The following is a 17,066-nucleotide window of genomic DNA, read 5'->3' as shown; positions in this document are numbered from 1 at the left end:
TAACTCGCCCGTTTGCCAACTTAGCCTTGGTCATCCACACTAGAGGCTGGTGATCTGTCTCTAACAGAAATTCCCTCCCATACAAAAACCGGCTCAATTTCTGTACACCCCACACAATAGCCAAACACTCTTTCTCAATGGTAGAATATGCCTTCTCTCGGTCCAGCAACTTCCGACTGACATACATAATGGGAAACTTCTCACCCTCATGTTCTTGTAATAGCACTGCTCCAATGCCAACATCTGATGCATCTGTCCGCAACAGAAATGTCTTTTCCAAATCCGGCAACTTTAGAATTGGTGCACTTGCCATGAGCTTCTTCAACGTCTGGAATGCCTGTTCCTGACTATCAGTCCAAACAACAACATTAGGCTTACCCTTCTTTGTCAAATCTGTCAGTGGAACTGCAATGGCTGCAAAGTTTGGAATAAACCGCCTGTAGTAACCAGTTAAACCAATCAAAGATCTCACCTGTTTCTTTGTGGTTGGTCGTGACAATTCCAAGATTGCTGCTAACTTCTTACTGTCAGGAGAAATATTACCTTGACCGACAATATGTCCCAGGAATGGTATAGTATGGTACCCAATCATCACTTTTGAGGGTCTGGCAGTGATATTGTACTGACGTAAACGACTGAAAATAGCTCTCAGACTTACCATGTGATCTGCCCATCTATCAGTTCCTTCAATCACATCATCAATGTAACTGTCTACATGATCTACCCCTCTAAGGACTTTCCTCATTAACCTTGTGAAGACTGCTGAAGCATTAACCATACCAAACGGCATAACTGTCCACTGATATAGCCCATCTGGAGTGATAAACGCTGTATATGCCTTACTTTCCTCCTCCATCGGAATCTGCCAATAAGCTTTACTGATATCAAACTTAGACAGATACTGACACTTACTAAGCCTTGCAAAGAGACTTTCTGCCAAAGTGACTGGTTCTGAATCAAAAAACCGTGATACGATTAATGGCTCTGTAATCTGAACAAAATCTGTAACTACCATCTGGTTTCTTCACTAGCACAATTGGAGAAGCATAAGGTGAATCTGAAGGTTCAATAACACCTAAGTCCAACATAGTCTGTATCTCTGCTGCAACGGTCTCTCTCATATGATGAGGTATTGGATAAGGACGTGACCTAACTGGATCTGAAGAAGTCAACCTGACCTTATATTCCATACAGTTGGTCCTCCCCGGCAAATCTGTCAAAACATCTGAAAATTCTGCCAACAACTCCCTAACGTCTGTCTTCTGCACATCCGACAAATCTTGAGAAATGTTCACATCAAGATAAGTTTCCTTAGCCGTCAAAGGTGGAGAAACAATCTCAGGCAAATCCCCTTCTACATCTGACTCCACATTGTCATCTCCCACATCAACAATGCCTGTACAAACATACTGTGGTAAACTCACACTCACATCACTGACCACTGTACTACAGCTACTAGATTCCCTGTCAATATACTTCTTGAGTAAGTTAGCATGATAAGTCTTCAACTTATCCCCAACTCTAACGCGATAATTGTCAGAACCAAAACTCTCCTCTATCACAAAAGGACCTTTCCATTGTAACAATAACTTGTTGTGATTGGTAGGTAACAGAATTAACACCTTATCACCCGCTTTCATCTGGCGTACCTTCACCTTGCGATTGAAATGCTTCCTGTACCTGCCTGATGCCTTAACCAAAGATTGATGAGCTACCTCAATTGTCTCCTCTAACCTATTCTGTAAGTCCAACACATACTCATAGGTTGTCCTAGTCTCTGGATCTGGAATATCTTTTGTCCACAATTCCCTCAACACCTGAACAGGCCCTCTCACTTTCCTGCCATACAACAACTCGAATGGAGAAAATCCTAGACTTTCCTGAGGTACTTCCCTGTAAGCAAAAAGCAAAGCTGATAAATAACGATCCCAATCAGTTGGTTTCTCAGCACTTAGCCGCTTTAACATCAACTTCAGAGTGCCATTAAACCTCTCAACTAACCCATTACACATAGGATGGTATGGAGTGGTGGTTAACTGCTTGAGGGACAACAATCTACTAACCTCCTTCATGACTGATGACGTAAATTGAGCACCCATATCAGACAACATCTCCTTGGGGACACCTACCCGACTAAATATCTCCAAAAGAGCCTCTGCAACATACTCAGTTTCTATCCTCGGAAGAGCTACAGCTTCAGGATACCTAGTCGCATAGTCAACAACTGTTAGGATGTACCGATTGCCTCTATCAGTTACTGGATATAAAGGACCAATCAAGTCTACGGCTATCCTTTCGAAAGGTGTAGAAATTAATGGCATCTGACCTAAAGGAACCTTGCCAACCTTCCCCTTTGGAATCGTACGCTGACAAACATCACAAGACAAACAGTGCCTCCTAACATCACCTTGCACACCTGGCCAATAAAATTGTGAAATAACCCTGTCCAGCGTTTTCTTCACACCCATGTGACCACCCATCAAAGATTCATGACACACTTTCATAACCTCTGACCTCAACTCTGTAGGAACAACAGCCTGAACAACAGCCAAACCATCATGACTCACATACTCACGATACAACATCTCATTCTCACTGAAATATCGTGACACACCCTTCTCCGTCATCTTCTGTCTACCATCTTGCACCAACTTCCGGACTTTGTCTAACCCAGAATCCTCCTTCTGTTTCTGAATAAACTCTAGCCTACTCAAGGAAATGCCAACAGACTGAAATGTTTTCATTGGTTTCATACCTTGCTCCCTAACCTTCCTCTGACGCCTAGTCTCTACAGCACCAACAGCTTCAACAACCTCTACTACTTCCTCTTCAGGTAATGGATCCTCAGGAGCCCTTGCACCTGGAATATTCCCTAACATAACATCAAACAAAGGAGTCTCCAAACATGCTGCCTTAACTGTGCCCTTGTAAAATGGTGAATCTATAGGAACCCATGCTACTGGTACAGTACAAACCCTACCATCACCCATGGTACAGTTATGAAGCTCACCTTCCACAAAGCAATCCTCATCCACAAGAGATCTCTTGACAACAACTCCATTACAGCCAGAATCACGCAAGACATTCACTGAATGGCCACACAATTTACCAACACGCACTGGCATAGTCCCACACATACCACACATCGTACCTGACGTTGTACCTGACGTCACTAGAGCGTCATCCTCACCTGAATGATCTGTAACACTAGTATCACTTCCTTCCACACCTTGAGAATCTATCTCACTCTTCTCTCCTACTTCTACAACTGGCTCACCGGACACATCACTGACACTCTCAATGACAACACTACCAGCACCTGTATTGCCCTTAAGTTTGGACTTCCACTTAGAACAAGAAGATGCCATATGTCCCAAATCACCACAGCCATAACATTTCCGCTCATGCATCGGCACAAACGTTCTGGAATCCCTCTTCTCACTCTGTACTGACTTCTTCACCTGACTATCTGAGCCCTTCTTGAACCTATCACCACCCTGACTAACTGGATGAACAGATCTACCCGTAACACCTTCCTAGCCTCCACAAAATGTTCTGCTAACCTAGCCATTTCCCCAACAGACTCTGGCTTCCTCTCCTTCAAGAAAATACAAAGGCCTGTACTAACACCATGCAAGAGCTGCTCCCTCAACAACAAATCTCTAATTCCCTCCCAAGTCCTAGCACTGCCACTAAGATCTACCCACCTATCAAAATAATTCCCAACTCTAACTAAGAACTGAGTAAAAGTCTCACCCATCTCTATCCGAGCTGTCCTGAACTTCTGTCGGAACCCTTCCTCAGTCATCTCATACCGCTTCAGCAATGCTTGCTTTACCTCCTTGTAGACCTCCACCTTGTCGGGGTCTAATCGAGGAAGTAAACGTCAAGTGCCTTACCCTTCAATAAGGTGCTGAGAAAGGTTGCCCACCGAACCTCTGGCCATGCCTGTGACTTGGCTACACGCTCAAACCTTTGTAAATAAGCATCGATGTTATCTCTCTGGTCATCAAAGGTGGCATCTTAGGCACATAAGTAACAGATGGTGGCTTACCTTCCTGCTTTATACCTTCACCTACAGTACCCTTCTCCCCCTCTAACTGCAGCTTCTTCTCCTCTAAGTCTAACTTCATGCTCTCTAACTTCATAACCCTTTCCTTTTCCTTGTCCTCATTCTCCAATCTAAGTTTCTCTATCTCTAGTTTCTTCATCTCCCGAACCCTTTCCCGGTCATCCCGTTCTAATCTATCCTTCTCCCTCTCCCTCTCTAAATCTGTCTGTTCCCTTACAAACTGCTGTAAATTCTCCCTGTATAACCTAACTCCTTGCCCAATTTACATATGCCCACTAAATCCATAGTGAAACTAAGCAAAGTATCTACAGGTAAAATGTATACTATCTAATACAAGGTAAGGTTTGAACAAAGGGACCCGTTATACCTCAGCACCCTACAGCCACTAGTACCAAGCAATGAAAATGTGAAGGAAACCAGGCGCACGACACCCAATATACGAGCGTACCACACTCATACGAAAAGTAATTTGGAAATTACTAAATGGACCTACATATCTCACATGTGACAAAAAAAACAAATCCACCGCTGCCACCAAAATGTCACAATGCGAGATAAAACAAAGGTGGTGTTGAAATAAATATAATTTATTTCAAAACAAAATGAAATGGAAAATCAAGAAAAGTTCAAATATTCAGCTTGCACACCCTTTCTCACCTCAAATACATTCATCCAAACATCTCAGTCATATATCACTCAAATACACCTTCAGTACATCACTCAAATACACACTCAGTACTCCATTACACCAGCGGTACCCAATACACTCATACTCCTATACACAATACACAAATCAAATATAGGCATACAAATGAAACATTTACAAAATGTAATATTCCAGTCCATATCTATTTGACGATCGGCTCCTATACAGGAGGTTGCACAGATTAATGGTATGTACAGTTCACGTCCTCACGAACACGGTCACACCCTGTCTGACGATACCCTGAGGCTACCCTGCCCTCCATACTTGTCACTGGACAACGTCCGGTCACAACACTGGTGAGAGGCACTGGTGAGAGGCATCGCTTAGCTGGTCAGCATGCTTGGAGTTGACCCGCCACACTCAACCGGCAATACCTTGAGGCTACCCTGCCCTCCATACTTGGCACTGGACAACGTCCGGTCACAACACTGGTGAGAGGCATCACTTCGCTGGTCAGCATGCTTGGTGTTGACCCGCCACACTCAACTAGCCAGCACACAGGCCGTCAAGCCAATACGGCCCCGACACTACACAAAGACAAAGTACTTGTTACACACAATTGTTTACGTCTTGAGCGTCACATACTCAATGTACACTAATCATTCAATTCACAATTCGAATGATTATACACACTACTACTCGAGTGTAATATACTCAATACACAATCATTCAACACAATACAGAGTATTAAATACTCAGAATGATAATACACAGAGCAATGTCAGCATAATTACACTTAGAATAACATACACGTGTTATTCAACACAGACAAGTGATTATGCCTATACATACTCACTACAGTGACCAACAATTGCCATGTTTACATTTCGCCTGAGTGATGTTTAAATATCAACCTATGACCGACACTGTGCTATTCAATTCAACATTATGGACATAAAAATACAATCTAACAATTTCCATAATTAAATGCAAAATTTACTCACGCCATGATAATTTTCCTGGCTCAGCTTTCACACCGTCGCTCCGCTCTATCATATCACGACTGCACCCGTCACATCAAACCGTCCACTTTTATGACTAAGTCGCAGAAACTGCCTGCTTTTCACGTGCAATCTCACTTCGCACACAGCCCAACTGCACGTACACTCACTCAACCGACACATACAGTTCAACCACACTATAAGAAACATCCAACGTATATACAGCTCAACCACATGTGATCTTGACACTACCCAGAGCCAGCCCAATTCGGCCAGCCAACATAGTACCTCACTCTCCCTACCCAGAGTTCCATGACGCAAGCCAGCATAGTACCTCACTCTCCTACCCAGAGTTCCATTCGGCCAGCCAGCATAGTACCTCACTCTCCTACCCAGAGCTCCATTCGGCCAGCCAGCATAGTACCTCACTCTCCTACCCAGAGTTCCAATCGGCCAGCCAGCATAGTACCTCACTCTCCTCCCCAGAGCAACAATTCGGCCAGCCAGCATAGTACCTCACTCTCCTACCCAGAGTTCCACCTCGGCCAGCCAGCATAGTACCTCACTCTCCTACCCCAGAGCTCCATTCGGCCAGCCAGCATAGTACCTCACTCTCCTACCCAGAGTTCCAATTCGGCCAGCCAGCATAGTACCTCACTCTCCTACCCAGAGCTCCATGACGCAAGCCAGCATAGTACCTCACTCTCCTACCCAGATCTCCATTCGGCCAGCCAGCATAGTACCTCACTCTCCTACCCAGAGCTCCATTCGGCCAGCCAGCATAGTACCTCACTCTCCTACCCAGAGCTCCACCTCGGCCAGCCAGCATAGTACCTCACTCTCCTACCCACCCAGAGTTCCATGACGCAAGCCAGCATAGTACCTCACTCTCCTACCCAGAGCTCCATGACGCAAGCCAGCATAGTACCTCACTCTCCTACCCAGAGCTCCATGACGCAAGCCAGCATAGTACCTCACTCTCCTACCCAGAGTTCCATGACGCAAGCCAGCATAGTACCTCACTCTCCCACCCAGAGCTCCATGACGCAAGCCAGCATAGTACCTCACATTCCTACCCAGAGTTCCATGACGCAAGCCAGCATAGTACATCACTCTCCTACCCAGAGCTCCATGACGCAAGCCAGCATAGTACCTCACTCTCCTACCCAGAGCTCCATGACGCAAGCCAGCATAGTACCTCACTCTCCTACCCAGAGTTCCATGACGCAAGCCAGCATAGTACCTCACTCTCCTACCCAGAGATCCATGACGCAAGCCAGCATAGTACCTCACTCTCCTACCCAGAGCTCCATGACGCAAGCCAGCATAGTACCTCACTCTCCTACCCAGAGCTCCATGACGCAAGCCAGCATAGTACCTCACTCTCCTGCAGAGTTCCAGAGTTCCATTCGGCAAGCCAGCATAGTACCTCACTCTCCTACCCAGAGTTTCATTCGGCCAGCCAGCATAGTACCTCACTCTCCTACCCAGAGCTCCATGACGCAAGCCAGCATAGCACCTCACTCTCCTACCCAGAGTTCCATTCGGCCAGCCAGCATAGTACCTCACTCTCCTACCCAGAGTTCCATTCGGCCAGCCAGCATAGTACCTCACTCTCCTACCCAGAGTTCCATGACGCAAGCCAGCATAGTACCTCACTCTCCTACCCAGATCTCCATTCGGCCAGCCAGCATAGTACCTCACTCTCCTACCCAGAGCTCCATTCGGCCAGCCAGCATAGTACCTCACTCTCCTACCCAGAGCTCCATGACGCAAGCCAGCATAGCACCTCACTCTCCTACCCAGAGTTCCATTCGGCCAGCCAGCATAGTACCTCACTCTCCTACCCAGAGTTCCATTCGGCCAGCCAGCATAGTACCTCACTCTCCTACCCAGAGTTCCAATTCGGCCAGCCAGCATAGTACCTCATTCTCCTACCCAGAGTTCCATGACGCAAGCCAGCATAGTACCTCACTCTCCTACCCAGATCTCCATTCGGCCAGCCAGCATAGTACCTCACTCTCCTACCCAGAGCTCCATTCGGCCAGCCAGCATAGTACCTCACTCTCCTACCCAGAGCTCCATTCGGCCAGCCAGCATAGTACCTCTGCCACAGGCCAGAAAAATGTGACGATTCGTCACATCTGACACAGTCCATTTAATGAAATGTACATATTTCTGGAACTCTTTTATTTTTGACGAGTCTACACATCTAATTAAACATCTTTGATAGAGTGGTGTAGTTTCACTGAGAAAATATCTTAAAACATGTAACACTATTTCGATTTGCGTAGCGATCCTTTGTTTACATAGGTTGTACGGCACCATGTGCTGTCATCGAAGCCAACAGAGAGCAAACGATGCAACCAGATTGATTTCTAAATATGTACTGTCATAAACCTTACTGTCGCAGTTGTGGAAGAATATATATGTAACACTTTATTATGTAAAACATTGTGAAGAGCGCGTCGAAAAGCTTGCCTAAGACCAGTCTCTTCTTATTGTGAATATGCGCGCTTGTTTACAAACAAGAGAAAAGTTCGGTCACGTGATATGCAAATTAGCCTGTGGCAGTGATGTTATGCTAAGTCATCACTGCTGCCGGAGTGTGTCCGGCCTTGTCATGATATATTGTACTGTGAAGCATTTCGAGTCGGGGGTCATCTCAAAGTTATGTATGTTTTTTAAAATCTTTAATCCTCGCAAAGACACGAGGGCCTGTGATTGGTCTCCGTTCGCTTGGACGGCAATTAACAAAAGCCAGACAATCTTTGAAGGGATATTTTACGTACGATTCGTCGGGGGTACATTAAGAAGCGTCGGGTGCTGAAACCTTTCATATCCTAAACCCCAAGTAATCCGGACGGTATTGATTAACGAACCACTAAGTTTGTACAGACATTCCCAAGCCAACGGAAGGCCGAACTAGGTGCCACCGTGGTCCAACGCTGTAACACTCATCTGAATATAGCTGAATGTCACGTCCTATCGGATCGCTAACTGTTTTTATTAATAAGACACATGACACCTATGGATTCCAATCTCTGTATTTTAGGCGCAGCTGTTCGGGGCAACGTCCTCTGTTTTTCGTCGAATGAATAACGCAAATGAAATAGTGCTCTCTCAGTATAGAGAAGTGGATGGATGAAGTCGAGTGGACAGAGGTAACTGAGAGAGTTGTTGTTTTACGCCGCACTCAGTAATATTCCAGCTGTATGACGGTGGTCTGTAAATAACCGAGTCTGGACCAGACAATCCAGTGATCAACAGCATGAGCATCGATCGACACAATTGGGGTACGATGACATGTGTCATCCAAATCAGCGAGCCTGACCACCCGATCCCGTTAGTTGCCTCTGACCAGCTGACATGAGGTTACAGGAGGTGACTAACGCTACAAAGACGTTACTACAGCAAATGTTACAACAGAGATAGTGGTGATCTTAATGATGTTATAAAATATAATATAGATACATAAACAAAACTACTTCTATTATCATAAAACAGGTTCTGCTGAAATGCGTCCATTGAACGGTTCCGACTAATTACATGAAGGTGTTTGTGAATCAGTATCCAATAATGATGATACGAGGCGTTCGGAAAAATGTTTGCGTACCCTGCGTCACCCGTCAGAAACACATGCAAAGGCAAGTCAAATTTACATATGGTGCTTTAAACAGGTCATTGACATCAGGTCACACTCACGCACACACACATGCACATCCACACACTCACACAGTCTTGGATTCGATCATATGCGCGGACCCTCACAATACCGAGAAACGCCACTCTCCATATGTCCATCGACACCGTTTTCTCTGAACTAATGAAATAAGCTCATTTAAAGCATTACCCTGAAAGTCAGTTACAACAATAATGGCGGACTACCAGTTCCCTAGCAACGTAAGGTAATTCTTGGTGGGATAGTATTCACCTTAACTACGTTTATAAGACAAATATTGTCCCCGAGACTCACCTGAGTTGATGGTTGCTACACACACCGTGTGTTTCCTGGCAACACCTGAAGGCTAGTGTCAACGTTCTCGGTCCTGCATTTCAGTACCAGCGATAAGAAACCTACTCTGAACTAAATGGTTTGTATCCTGTATCAGACTGCTTCCACGTGCTAGTCGCGTGCCACAGGTGTTATGAGTCACTCAAATATAAGCGGAATTATCATCATGGTGTTATACTTAACTTTATCTTCCAGCTGTCTTTGAAACTGTCAAAGATGGAACCAACAGTACACGATAAAACACTAATCCGACGTTTGGTAGTGATTGCAAAACCTGAAGTAGATCGAATCCGATCACTGATACCTGAAAATACAAGGAAATTCCACTTCAAACGAGGTATTTTGCGAGTAAGGTACAATCCTCAAGTACCTTGTAGCCGATCACTGCTACCTGGAAAAATACCATTCCTATTTTGTACTCGATTCCAGTATCATGTATAGAGCAGAGCCAGTTTCTGGTCAGAGATTCGTCTTCATTAATCAGCGAAGCTCCTGTAAAATATCGTGATCTAACTAACTGACTGACTGACTGAGTTTAGTTTTACGCCGCTTTTAGCAATGTTCCAGCAATACCACCGCGGGGGACACCAGAAATGGGCTTTACACATTGTGCCCATGTGGGGAATCGAACCCGGGTCTTCGTCGTGACGAGCCAACGCTTTTACCACTAGGCTACCCCACCGCCCCGTGATCTAACTAAAACACTGTTCATGCTATTCTTCATCTATTCTTCAACCTACTGCAACACACGTGAAATATATAACTGAACCTATATTTTAACACAATTTGCGTAATTGTTCTTGAAATTCCATTCTATACCTCGTATTTGGCAAGTAAGGTGCCATGTCAACAGGCTACTTTGTGCGAGTGCTTCAGTTTTCATTTTACGTCCAGACCAGTTTCGCTGTTCCACCCCTTAAAACTCAAAATGCTATGATACGCGGTTATTATCACGAAGACGAGGACCTACCATAATAAAAAAAAGCCCGTGCTTACACATGATTGTTGCTAAAAGGGTTGGACAAGCCCTTGATACTATCAAAATATGAAGTTTTGTAACCTATCGGGCTTACACGAAAACAAATGGCATGCTACGCGCCTGACATTCTCTCTTTTCGTTCTTGCCAGACTGGAAAATGTTTTGACACAGGTATGACCTGCTGAATTCGTTTTAACTTAACGTTTGGACCATACCATCCCGTGGTGGACCATACCATCCAGTGGTGGACCATACCATCCCGTGGTGGACCATACCATCCAGTGGTGGACCATACCATCCCGACCATACCATCCCGTGGTGGACCATACCATCCCGTGGTGGACCATACCATCCAGTGGTGGACCATACCATCAAGTGGTGGACCATACCATCCCGTGGTGGACCATACCATCCCGTGGTGGACCATACCATCCCGACCATACCATCCAGTGGTGGACCATACCATCCCGTGGTGGACCATACCATCCCGTGGTGGACCATACCATCCAGTGGTGGACCATACCATCCAGTGGTGAACAGCATACTTGCTGATCTACGCACATGGAATACAATGACAACCAAGTGAGCCCGACTACCCGATAGACAAGTATGGGTTGCTGTCCTCTGTGAAGGAGCTACACCGTTTGCCCTGATCACGAGTATTTCAATAAACTTTCAAACAATTATTCTTAGGCAGAGAACCAGTTTTGAAAACACGTTGTCCTTGTAATAATCTGTAGCAAGTAAACAATCAATTCTTTTACAAGGGTGGACTTTGAATTTTAGTAAGTAACATATGTTTTAGTATTTCGCTGAAAGTACAGTGTTGTTACCGAAGTCATCAACCAGGAGCGTCATCATGTTCCTCTTGTTTAGACCAGGAGAGTCATCATGTTCCTCTGGTTTAGACCAGGAGTGTCATCATGTTCCTCTAGTTTAGACCAGGAGAGTCATCATGTTCCTCTGGTTTAGACCAGGAGCGTCATCATGTTCCTCTAGTTTAGACCAGGAGTGTCACAATGTTCCTCTAGTTTATACAGGGTCACATGGCTCCTTGGTTTAGACCAGGAGAGTCATCATGTTCCTCTGGTTTAAACCAGGAGTGTCATCATATTCCTCTGGTTTATACCATGAGAGTCATCATGTTCCTCTGGTTTAGACCAGGAGAGTCATCATGTTCCTCTGGTTTAAACCAGGAGAGTCATCATGTTCCTCTGGTTTATACCAGGAGAGTCATCATGTTCCTCTGGTTTAAACCAGGAGAGTCATCTGGTTCCTCTGGTTTATACCAGGAGAGTCATCATGTTCCTCTGGTTTAGACCAGGAGAGTCATCATGTTCCTCTAGTTTAGACCAGGAGCGTCATCATGTTCCTCTGGTTGAGACCAGGAGCGTCATCATGTTCCTCTAGTTTAGACCAGGAGCGTCATCATGTTCCTCTAGTTTAGACCAGGAGCGTCATCATGTTCCTCTAGTTTAGACCAGGAGTGTCACAATGTTCCTCTAGTTTATACAGGGTCACATGGCTCCTTGGTTTATACCAGGAGAGTCATCATGTTCCTCTGGTTTAGACCAGGAGAGTCATCATGTTCCTCTGGTTTAGACCAGGAGTGTCACAATGTTCCTCTAGTTTATACAGGGTCACATGGCTCCTTGGTTTATACCAGGAGAGTCATCACGTTCCTCTGGTTTAGACCAGGAGAGTCATCATGTTCCTCTAGTTTAGACCAGGAGCGTCATCATGTTCCTCTGGTTTAGACCAGGAGTGTCATCATGATCCTCTGGTTTAGACCAGGAGCGTCATCATGTTCCTCTTGTTTATACCAGGAGAGTCATCATGTTCCTCTGGTTTAGACCAGGAGCGTTACCACGTTCCTCTAGTTTAGACCAGGAGAGTCATCATGTTCCTCTGGTTTATACCAGGAGAGTCATCATGTTCCTCTGGTTTAGACCAGGGGTGTCATCATGTTCCTCTGGTTTAGACCAGGAGCGTCATCATGTTCCTCTAGTTTAGACCAGGAGAGTCATCATGTTCCTCTGGTTTATACCAGGAGAGTCATCATGTTCCTCTGGTTTAGACCAGGAGTGTCATCATGTTCCTCTGGTTTAGACCAGGAGCGTCATCATGTTCCTCTTGTTTATACCAGGAGAGTCATCATGTTCCTCTGGTTTAGACCAGGAGCGTCATCACGTTCCTCTGGTTTAGACCAGGAGTGTCATCATGTTCATCTAGTTTAGACCAGGAGAGTCATCATGTTCCTCTAGTTTAGACCAGGAGAGTCATCATGTTCCTCTAGTTTAGACCAGCAGTGTCATCACGTTCCTCTAGTTTAGACCAGGAGTGTCACAATGTTCCTCTAGTTTATACAGGGTCACATGGCTCCTTGGTTTAGACCAGGAGCGTCATCATGTTCCTCTTGTTTAGACCAGGAGAGTCATCATGTTCCTCTAGTTTAGACCAGGAGAGTCATCATGTTCCTCTAGTTTAGACCAGGAGAGTCATCATGTTCCTCTGGTTTAGACCAGGAGAGTCATCATGTTCCTCTGGTTTAGACCAGGAGTGTCACAATGTTCCTCTAGTTTATACAGGGTCACATGGCTCCTTGGTTTATACCAGGAGAGTCATCACGTTCCTCTGGTTTAGACCAGGAGAGTCATCATGTTCCTCTAGTTTAGACCAGGAGCGTCATCATGTTCCTCTGGTTTAGACCAGGAGTGTCATCATGATCCTCTGGTTTAGACCAGGAGCATCATCATCATGTTCCTCTTGTTTATACCAGGAGAGTCATCATGTTCCTCTGGTTTAGACCAGGAGCGTTACCACGTTCCTCTAGTTTAGACCAGGAGAGTCATCATGTTCCTCTGGTTTATACCAGGAGAGTCATCATGTTCCTCTGGTTTAGACCAGGGGTGTCATCATGTTCCTCTGGTTTAGACCAGGAGCGTCATCATGTTCCTCTAGTTTAGACCAGGAGAGTCATCATGTTCCTCTGGTTTATACCAGGAGAGTCATCATGTTCCTCTGGTTTAGACCAGGAGTGTCATCATGTTCCTCTGGTTTAGACCAGGAGCGTCATCATGTTCCTCTTGTTTATACCAGGAGAGTCATCATGTTCCTCTGGTTTAGACCAGGAGCGTCATCATGTTCCTCTGGTTTAGACCAGGAGTGTCATCATGTTCATCTAGTTTAGACCAGGAGAGTCATCATGTTCCTCTAGTTTAGACCAGGAGAGTCATCATGTTCCTCTAGTTTAGACCAGCAGTGTCATCACGTTCCTCTAGTTTAGACCAGGAGTGTCACAATGTTCCTCTAGTTTATACAGGGTCACATGGCTCCTTGGTTTAGACCAGGAGCGTCATCATGTTCCTCTTGTTTAGACCAGGAGAGTCATCATGTTCCTCTAGTTTAGACCAGGAGAGTCATCATGTTCCTCTAGTTTAGACCAGGAGTGTCATCATGTTCCTCTGGTTTAGACCAGGAGAGTCATCATGTTCCTCTAGTTTAGACCAGGAGTGTCACAATGTTCCTCTAGTTTATACAGGGTCACATGGCTCCTTGGTTTAGACCAGGAGAGTCATCATGTTCCTCTGGTTTAAACCAGGAGTGTCATCATATTCCTCTGGTTTATACCATGAGAGTCATCATGTTCCTCTGGTTTAGACCAGGAGAGTCATCATGTTCCTCTGGTTTAGACCAGGAGTCAGTCATCATGTTCCTCTGGTTTATACCAGGAGAGTCATCATGTTCCTCTGGTTTAAACCAGGAGAGTCATCATGTTCCTCTGGTTTATACCAGGAGAGTCATCATGTTCCTCTGGTTTAGACCAGGAGAGTCATCATGTTCCTCTAGTTTAGACCAGGAGCGTCATCATGTTCCTCTGGTTGAGACCAGGAGCGTCATCATGTTCCTCTAGTTTAGACCAGGAGCGTCATCATGTTCCTCTAGTTTAGACCAGGAGCGTCATCATGTTCCTCTAGTTTAGACCAGGAGTGTCACAATGTTCCTCTAGTTTATACAGGGTCACATGGCTCCTTGGTTTATACCAGGAGAGTCATCATGTTCCTCTGGTTTAGACCAGGAGAGTCATCATGTTCCTCTGGTTTAGACCAGGAGTGTCACAATGTTCCTCTAGTTTATACAGGGTCACATGGCTCCTTGGTTTATACCAGGAGAGTCATCACGTTCCTCTGGTTTAGACCAGGAGAGTCATCATGTTCCTCTAGTTTAGACCAGGAGCGTCATCATGTTCCTCTGGTTTAGACCAGGAGCGTCATCATGTTCCTCTAGTTTAGACCAGGAGCGTCATCATGTTCCTCTAGTTTAGACCAGGAGCGTCATCATGTTCCTCTAGTTTAGACCAGGAGCGTCATCATGTTCCTCTAGTTTAGACCAGGAGCGTCATCATGTTCCTCTAGTTTAGACCAGGAGCGTCATCATGTTCCTCTAGTTTAGACCAGGAGCGTCATCATGTTCCTCTAGTTTAGACCAGCAGTGTCATCACGTTCCTCTAGTTTAGACCAGGAGTGTCACAATGTTCCTCTAGTTTATACAGGGTCACATGGCTCCTTGGTTTAGACCAGGAGCGTCATCATGTTCCTCTTGTTTAGACCAGGAGAGTCATCATGTTCCTCTAGTTTAGACCAGGAGAGTCATCATGTTCCTCTAGTTTAGACCAGGAGAGTCATCATGTTCCTCTAGTTTAGACCAGGAGTGTCATCATGTTCCTCTAGTTTAGACCAGGAGAGTCATCATGTTCCTCTAGTTTAGACCAGGAGAGTCATCATGTTCCTCTAGTTTAGACCAGGAGAGTCATCATGTTCCTCTAGTTTAGACCAGGAGCGTCATCATGTTCCTCTAGTTTAGACCAGGAGCGTCATCATGTTCCTCTAGTTTAGACCAGGAGAGTCATCATGTTCCTCTGGTTTAGACCAGGAGAGTCATCATGTTCCTCTGGTTTAGACCAGGAGTGTCATCATGTTCCTCTGGTTTAGACCAGGAGCGTCATCATGTTCCTCTGGTTTAGACCAGGAGAGTCATCATGTTCCTCTGGTTTAGACCAGGAGCGTCATCATGTTCCTCTAGTTTAGACCAGGAGAGTCATCATGTTCCTCTGGTTTAGACCAGGAGAGTCATCATGTTCCTCTGGTTTAGACCAGGAGGTGTCATCATGTTCCTCTGGTTTAGACCAGGAGCGTCATCATGTTCCTCTAGTTTAGACCAGGAGAGTCATCATGTTCCTCTGGTTTAGACCAGGAGAGTCATCATGTTCCTCTGGTTTAGACCAGGAGTGTCATCATGTTCCTCTGGTTTAGACCAGGAGCGTCATCATGTTCCTCTAGTTTAGACCAGGAGAGTCATCATGTTCCTCTGGTTTAGACCAGGAGCGTCATCATGTTCCTCTGGTTTAGACCAGGAGTGTCATCATGTTCCTCTAGTTTAGACCAGGAGAGTCATCATGTTCCTCTAGTTTAGACCAGGAGAGTCATCATGTTCCTCTAGTTTAGACCAGGAGTGTCATCACGTTCCTCTAGTTTAGACCAGGAGTGTCACAATGTTCCTCTAGTTTATACAGGGTCACATGGCTCCTTGGTTTAGACCAGGAGCGTCATCATGTTCCTCTTGTTTAGACCAGGAGAGTCATCATGTTCCTCTAGTTTAGACCAGGAGCGTCATCATGTTCCTCTAGTTTAGACCAGGAGTGTCATCATGTTCCTCTAGTTTAGACCAGGAGCGTCATCATGTTCCTCTAGTTTAGACCAGGAGAGTCATCATGTTCCTCTAGTTTAGACCAGGAGTCATCATCATGTTCCTCTAGTTTAGACCAGGAGCGTCATCATGTTCCTCTAGTTTAGACCAGGAGCGTCATCATGTTCCTCTAGTTTAGACCAGGAGTGTCATCATGTTCCTCTGGTTTAGACCAGGAGAGTCATCATGTTCCTCTAGTTTAGACCAGGAGAGTCATCATGTTCCTCTAGTTTAGACCAGGAGTGTCATCATGTTCCTCTAGTTTAGACCAGGAGTGTCATCATGTTCCTCTAGTTTAGACCAGGAGCGTCATCATGTTCCTCTAGTTTAGACCAGGAGTGTCATCATGTTCCTCTAGTTTAGACCAGGAGCGTCATCACGTTCCTCTAGTTTGGACCAGGAGTGTCACAATGTTCCTCTAGTTTATACAGGGTCACATGGCTCCTTGGTTTAGACCAGGAGCGTCATCACGTTCCTCTAGTTTAGACCAGGAGCGTCATCATGTTCCTCTAGTTTAGACCAGGAGAGTCATCATGTTCCTCTAGTTTAGACCAGGAGCGTCAACATGTTCCTCTGGTTTAGACTAGGAGAGTCATCATGTTCCTCTG

At 45.4% G+C, this 17,066-nt stretch overlaps 1 long non-coding RNA gene across 1 annotated transcript; it reads right to left on the bottom strand.

The window, feature by feature from the left end:
- Positions 1 to 5,242: 5,242 nt before the first annotated feature.
- On the bottom strand, positions 5,243 to 5,971 carry LOC124279689. The gene is made up of 2 exons (XR_006899450.1): positions 5,723 to 5,971; positions 5,243 to 5,305 (listed from the first exon to the last, which is right to left on the bottom strand). It is a non-coding gene; the product is annotated as an uncharacterized LOC124279689 (long non-coding RNA).
- Positions 5,972 to 17,066: the final 11,095 nt, after the last annotated feature.

Source organism: Haliotis rubra, unplaced genomic scaffold (genome assembly GCF_003918875.1).
Source record: "Haliotis rubra isolate DU_JTF1 unplaced genomic scaffold, ASM391887v1 Scf107, whole genome shotgun sequence".
NCBI lineage: Eukaryota > Metazoa > Mollusca > Gastropoda > Lepetellida > Haliotidae > Haliotis > Haliotis rubra.
The sequence above is the reverse complement of the archived record's forward strand: the minus strand, read 5'-3'. Positions and strand labels throughout refer to the sequence as shown.